General features: G+C 41.7%; 1 pseudogene; it reads left to right on the plus strand.

The window, feature by feature from the left end:
• Positions 1-2,482: 2,482 nt before the first annotated feature.
• The window catches only part of LOC102017043, a 21,308-nt pseudogene continuing 15,963 nt past the window's right edge, over positions 2,483-7,827 (plus strand).

The following is a 7,827-nucleotide window of genomic DNA, read 5'->3' on the forward strand; positions in this document are numbered from 1 at the left end:
AAGATCGCTAAAATTTTGTTTTAAAGGAAATATGGAGAAAATGGGTTTTCTCTTCTTGTGATTTACACTGACATCTTAAAACCAGGAGCTTAATCTTCCCTATGTTATCCATTTGTTGTGAATGCAGATAGTACCATTTTGTTCTATTCGGCCAAGTTTTATAGCCCCACATACCATGCGGTTTTGATGGCCAGGAAAAGCAACATATTAATCCTTCCTTTTCATTTTTAGTGAAGTTTGTCAAATTTGTGATTAACTGTTTAAACCCTTCTGTCCTCAAGACAATTCTAACACCTACTGCGTATTTGAAAGTTCCAGATTTTTTTCCAGTTTCCAAAGTTGTTGAACTTTCTTCCAAGAAAATTCCTTACCTATGTCAGCTATTTAACCCAAATATGTTTAAACTGACACCGAAGTGTGATGGTTAAGCACACTCAGGGGCGTGTTTCACATTTGGTAGCAAGCAACTCTAGGAGCTTAATTAATGTTTTCATCAAAATTTATCGTGATAAACTATTATGTTCCAGAACAGGGTGTAGAATATTGGGCCCCAAGGACTATAGGGAGCTCGCGCTTTAATAAATTTGCCCCGGTGTTCTTCCTTTCCACAATAGACAGTGATAAACAACAGCACATTACAGAGCTATCTCTCAAATGCTAATTGTAGCTCACGTTTGAAGAAGGATTACCTCTCAGTTACTCTAGTCCTATGATGAATGAACTTGCTAAGCACTCTGTCCCCCATCATAAGAGCACTGACAGGTACGCAGTAAGACACTCCTTGTAACACCACCTGTGAAGGAACAACTTTCAGTAGGAAAAAATAGATCTCAGAAACGCTTAAGAGTGTGATATGAAGAAAAGCACGCTATAGCTCTATCTTTGTGGGGTTTACTTACTTTAATTCTGGCTCCCATCCCCTGCTGGCTCCTGGGAGAATGCCACTTCGCTTCCTGGGAGCAGATGGGGAGAAGGGGAAGCTATCACTTTCAGGAGACCCCACTGCAACATGATTAAAATAGGCTGGTGAGTTGCTAAATAATTGTCTAAATATAAAAAGAGAACACAAAGACATGTATAAAGTCATTGATAGCCAGATAATCAATTCCACAAGTTCCGTATGGATGGTTTCTCATTTCATAACCATGGTGCTATAGGCACAAAGGCAGAACTATTTATTCATTCATCTCATTGACAGTGAACTTTTGACTGACATATCCTTTGCCAGGCTCCAGGGCACATACAGAGAAGCATAAAAAAATGGCATTAAACCCGAGAATTTGCAGTCCAGTTAGGAAGAAAAAATGTTCATAACTGATTTTAGTACCGTGCAAAAAATGCTAGAGGACAGGTAAATGAGAACAGTTTGGAACACTTGGAAAAAAAAAAAAAAGAAATCTATTAAGTCCTTTGGAATTGGTCAGAAAAGAAAAAGTGACTTACATATAAAAGCTTTTATGGGAGAAATAGTAGGTTTCATGGCTGAGAAAATTAGGAGATCTGGTTCCAGGCAGAGATACAGCACCTGTGTGGCAAATCAGTCCAAAGTAGCATGGTAAGCAAGGAGAGCAGTGATAAGTACTACAATACTACAATCTTCTTGTTTGGCCTCTTTCTATGACTTGGAAGGGGCCTCCTGGGCATCCTGTTCTGTTTCCAGCAAAGATCCAGGAACAAGCTGCAACTGCCCCTACCCTCTCTAGCTTTCAGGCCTGAAGCACCTTAACTGTAAATACATTTCTGGAGGGCATTCTCTTTCCACATGGGGAAGTGGAGTTATGAATTATTAGTGATTTTAAGGATGATTCTCCAAACCTAAAATCAGACCTAAAATCTGACAGTGAAAAAGAGTGTCTCACCCCAGAATCCACCCGGGTAGCGGTTGGATTGGGTAATCCTGGGTAACAGATGAATGATTGTCATTTCACCTGACATTTGAACCTTTAAGGAGGCAGGAGGAACCTTATGCTCTGTGGGAGAAGAGGGAGACAGGGAGGAAAGAGATACAGCAAAAACCATCGCCACTCAGAGCAGACCCAAGGGCCACAGCCCCCCAGCAGGTGCTCAGGGAGAACACTATTTGGATGACCTGTCTCAATGTCTGCAGTGTCTCCAAGAGTTTGTGACTCACTTTGCTTCCAAAGCTACTTGAAAATCAGAGGCAAAACCCATTTTGGCAAGCCAGTCTTTCAACCAAGATCCTTACTCAGAGATTCTCAGTCTACCCACCCCGAACACAGGTTACCAACTTGGTGATTTCCTGGGACAATCCCAGAAATGTAAAGCCATTGACCTTTCATTCTCTGGTTTCTTTTTTTTTTTTTTTTTTGAAGCCACCCTGGTATGAAGGCTTCTCTGCAACAATGTACTATCTCCTAGAAACTTCTAATCAGAAATAGATGATCTACTTGGCTGTTTTGGTCTCCCCTCTAGAATCACGTATTCTCCTGTTCTTGTACAGATCTAAAATCACTCAGAACATGGATCATCAAGAGCAGCCGGAAGTGTCTGCCACTGACGTCTGTCAGGAACAGAGGGTGTGGAGCAGCTGACGCCAAAAGTGTGGGTGGTTTTGGTGCTGTCGCTAATAAGTAGTTGTTCATTTCACACAGCTGCTTTTAGCTGGAGGATGCTGGTTAACAAGCTCAACAAAATGAGTGCAAATTCTTCATGAACATGGCACAGATCATCTGCATGTATGAAGCCTTCCTGTGATGTGAGGGTGGAGGGAGATGTGCTTCCCTAGAGGGGATCACATCTAGTTAGGAGGAACATGACAGACGTAAGTGATCATGAGCCTGTGTAGAACACAGAAGTCCCTTGAAAAGCTTAGAGGAACAGTTACAGAAGGGCAAGAAAAGAAAGTCATCCAGTAGGGGGCTGGAGAAGGCCTCCCTGAGCTGGCAGAGCAGCAGAGAGACTGGGGCTGAGAAAGAAAGTCATCCCAAGCAGAGAGAACAGGCAAATGTTGGCATGCAGGCTCTGGAAGAGTTCAGTTTGTCAGCGTAGTGATTATGAAGGTGAAGCTGATTAGGGCCCCATCAAGGAGACCTCAGGGCCATGTTAAGAAAGTGGACAGGAAGGATGTTTGAGCGGGTCATGACAAAACCCTCCCTATACAACTATCTCCTCATTCTAACCATTATCAGAGAAAAGTTGACTATTTCAGTGTGTAAGGAATGAGTGACGTGGTGGAATTCATGCAGTGGTACTATTTCCATGGATTGGGGAGGGGCAGGAAAATAAAAAAGACCCACTAAAAAATTATAAGGAATACATGCTAAAGCTAGGCACTCTGCCCGTAATTTTCAAATACTTTACTTCACTTGACCTTCACCAGAAATATAGAAAGGACTATCCTTATTCCCACTTTACAGATAAGTAAACTTAAGCAGGTCAAATACCAGTAGCCAGAACTACCTACAGTGAAATTGTGCCCTTTAACAGATAGTAATGACATAGCAGGGAATTGCCATGAAGGCATGACGGAGGTCAGAGCAATTGCACTGTGAGTCCATCCTGGCTGGAGCTGAGAGAGATCACAGAAGGGAACAGATGAAGAAATTAATTAAAGTGGAAATCTGCCAGAAGATGGAGTTTGTGGAGAAAATGAAAGATCATCATCATGACTACTAATATAAATGATGGCTGCCCTTACAGTATCTACAGACCAGTAGGACAGAGAGCCCTTCCCGGTCCTTGTCATGGCCCAGGAAGTTTACATTTGTAATCCCATGGAAAGTTATTGGAATTATAGCAAGATAATTCCAATCTGCCACTTCCAGTGCAACCCATGGTGAGAGTAAAGGCACTAAGGCATATTTGTAGTTACGGGGAACCAAGGGGCCCTAAGTCCAGCCACAATGATAGCCATGCAGAACAAAGGCCTCGACCCAAGGTCGAACCCGGGTTTCATTCATTCATGAAGAAGGGAGTGGCTTGAGGATGAGTGACTCTGAGAACCATGAGAAGTAAGTGAGTGCCATGAGCTGGGCTAGGTAGGAGGCCTGAAATCACCTCTGCCAGTGTAAAGAGGAGGATATGCAGAGAGAGTAATCTGCATAGCACAATTCAGGTAATATCTAATGTTTTGGCATAGGTACTTCAGCTGTGATGTGTAATCTTTCAAGCCCCAGGAAGTCATAGCCTCTATCTTGAAGCTCAATCCCAGCTGACAGCGTGGAGCATCGGCTCTACGTCCCATCTCGTCCTGGCTTACACAAGGGAACAGTGGGTGGGGGTCTGGAGAAAGACACCTGCCGTCTTCAAAGACTACCCTCAGCACCTCAGCTAGACCAATATGCATTGCTTAAAGCCAACTGAAGGGATAAGGAAAGGTCGTAGCCAGCTCTGTACATATCAGTACATGGAAACAAGGTCAGGCTTAGCCAGAACGGAGGCAACTGCTCCTCCTTCTGGGAGAGTCGCCCAGGTGGTCCTCAACACAGTAGCAAGAGTCTGAACACTTCTTACAGACTAGGCACCATCCTCAGTACACTACATGTCATGTAATCTTTCATTAGACTCTCCTCACTATCATTCCTGTTCTAGGGAGGCTAAGCAGTTGACATAAGGACCACGATTCTCTTAGGGGGTCCCTGAGGCTTTCAGAGTGTCCAGATTTGCAAGGACAAAATGATAGCAATACTAAAATGTCATTTCTCTTTTTTCTTCATATGGAATTCCCACCAACAGAACAGAAGCAACAAGAACAAAAATGTCATCTTTCTTCATAGCACTAATCCAGGTAGTGACACCAAACTTTGCATGCAGGGTTAGACGGAGCCAAGTTCATTTAAAGGTATCCCTGAGAAAGCAATAGAAATTGCTAGTCTTATTAAATGGCACCCTTGAATAAGCATCTTTGTTATAGTTTGCGTGACAAACTGAGGGGTAACCGTAAAAATACTTTGGCATGCAACAGTGTATCTCAATAAGCCTTTGGGAGTTTGCATACTTTAGAAGCTGAACTAGCTGCTTATTTCAGTCAATACTGTGATTAATTGATAGAAACCCCATCAAACTGCAGTTGCTCAGGTTTAGGTGATGAGCAAATAGTTTCTTAAAAATAAGCAAAATTAGCTTATTACTTCAGAGAAAATGCTGTTGCCAGTCATAAAATTCAAACTTTCATGTTTGAAAATCTCACAGTTAGGGGCTGGGGATTTAGCTCAGCAGCACAGCGCTTGCCTGGCAAGCGCAAGGTCGTGAGTTCGGTTCCCAGCACTGGGAAAAAAAAACAGCAAAAAAAGAAAATCTCATATTTACTTCTGTGAACTCACTGCACAATCTTCAGATACTTATTGATGAAATCAGTGGTGGTGTTAACAAATGTGATTTTTTTATACAATATATTAATACCTATATGTTTGGTGAAATAGTATTTTCTGAATGACCTAGTGATGGTGTTACAAAATCATGCATGGGCAAAGTTTCCATTCAAAGTATGAGATAGACCAATAGATTTTTAATGTAACCACAAAAAAAGATAGGGTTTCAGATTCCATATTGCAAGAAACCTTGCCGAAACTCCTAGCTGTCTCAAGTTCTAGTGAAATAGCAAAGAACATCCACAACTATATGGAAAGATTTTTAAAAATATTTTAACTTCCCTTTTCAACTGTACATCTACGGAATTTCTTTATTTGCTTCTTCGAAAATACCGTATCCCATTAGATAAAGTGAGGAAACGACTTTCAGAACCCACCTTTCTTCCATTAAACCAGATGATAAAAGGATTTTAAAACTGTGAAACGATACTTTTCTCATTAATACTTTTTCTTTAGAAAATCTATTTCTCATAAAAATAGAATGCATAAATGTATGATGGGTTTATTATGTTCAACTTGAAATGAGTTGGTAAATGTGCTTAAATCTCTGTTTCGTTTCTAATGCAATAAATATTCATAGATATAGCCCATTTAAGCAAAGCTTCTTTTATAAGGACTCCTTATAGTCCAGAATGTAAAAGCATCCTGAGATCAAGAACTGAAAAGAATGAGCTCAGGAAACATAACTTATAACTTGTAGAAGCCAGTGCTAAAAATCTGGATGAACCTGACCCCAAAACCTTTCCTCTGACCCGCTGCCCTGGGTTATTCCAGGCTGGTTCAGTTTGGGATCTATTGTATTGAGGAGCCAGATTTCTAAGAAGCCCACTTTGATTCACAGTCACCTAATTAAATCCCCAGTCATTAGAGATTTAAAGTGAGAAAACTCAGTTAGATGGGCAAGGTCATACTGTGGTAAAAACCCAAAAGTGTCCATAGCTTAACATAAAAGTGTTGTTGGTCATGCCAAGTCTGCTGCTGCGCTGGGAGATGCTATCACAGCACCAGTCTTACGTAAGTATTGTGGCATAGGAGGGGTGCACGGGAGAATCGAGGACAGCGGTCACAGCTACCTGTGGAAGTGTCACTTCATGTTTCACTGAAGAATGGGAAACTACTGCCCTCTGTGGCCCAGAACACAGGAGAGCTGTCTACCGGTAGACACCGTGCTGCCAACCGCCCTGCCCTCCCTCCACCCTTCCAACCTGCGTTAGTCTGCTCTCCATCACTGTGTTTAAAACATACCTGGGATAATCGACTTACAAAAAGGAAGGGGTTATTTTGGAGGTTGCAGTTCATGACTACGGTGGCCTATTGCTTTGGGCCTGTGATCTCACAGTGCATCGTGGCCGGGGCATGTGGCAGAGCAAATTGTTGACCTCACAGCCACCAGGAAGCCAAAGGAAAAGAGAACACAGCCCCTCGTCCCCCTTCAAGGATACATTCCCAGTGGCCTAAAACCTCCCACCAGGATCTATCTCCTAAAGATTTTGCCACCTTCCAACAACACCAAGTTTGGGACTAAGCCCTTGACACGTGGGCCTCAAGATGCAAGCTACCAAACAACCTGAAACTAGGTTCTCTCTGATAAGAAACTGCAAAATGCTGGGGCCTAAAACAAACTTGAGCGTTTAGCCTCTCACCTTGACAAACTCACAAAATATCTGAAAAGATTAAACAAAGAATGTCTCCTTACATTTGTACAGCTCTGTACTATTTACCCAGTAACCACACAAACAATTATGGAACAACACAATGAAATTAGAAGTCTAGATGAACGGAACAGTTTTAATGGTTTCAGAGAGAAGGTGGAATCTGAAGAATTCGTGTAATGAGGGAAGCATCAAAACTGGCAGAAATGGAAAGCAAGGAAAATGAAAAAGAGAAAGTTAGTGAAGGAAGGGAGAGGTTTGCAGGATGGCAGATGGACCAGTGTGGCTACAACTAAGTATTTCTAGCACCCAAGGATGATACCACGGGCAGGAAGACCGGAAACCGTGTGGAAATGATAATAGCAAGCCCAGGAACAGGGCACTGTCTCTGGAAAAGACCCACGTCCCAGCCAGAGGAGAGAATATGTGCCAGTGAGGCTCACAGAGAAAGGAACCGCAGGGCCCTGGGCACTTCATGCTCATCAACAAGACATCTGTTAGATATACAGACATCATTTATTTTATTTTTATTTTAAAGAGAAAAAATTTCAAAACAAGGTAATAAGAGGGGAACAATGGTTAATATATTGCATATTGTTATCTTTAAATTAGTTACTGACAGAACAACATATCAGCATTTAATTGTCCAAACAGTATTAGTACAAACCTTTTTTTTAATGAACTAAGAGAAATTAGTTTCATAACTATTTTAACTATAATTTTTTTTTTTTTTTTTTTTTGCTTTTCCCTTCCTCCATGTCTCCATTCTGAGAAAATCAAAATGTATAATGTAACTGATTTGTACATTTTGGGTTTCATTTACTCTTCCAGCTTCTCACAGTAGG

The sequence above is a fragment of the Chinchilla lanigera genome, unplaced genomic scaffold, assembly GCF_000276665.1.
Source record: "Chinchilla lanigera isolate Chin_1 unplaced genomic scaffold, ChiLan1.0 scaffold00030, whole genome shotgun sequence".
NCBI lineage: Eukaryota > Metazoa > Chordata > Mammalia > Rodentia > Chinchillidae > Chinchilla > Chinchilla lanigera.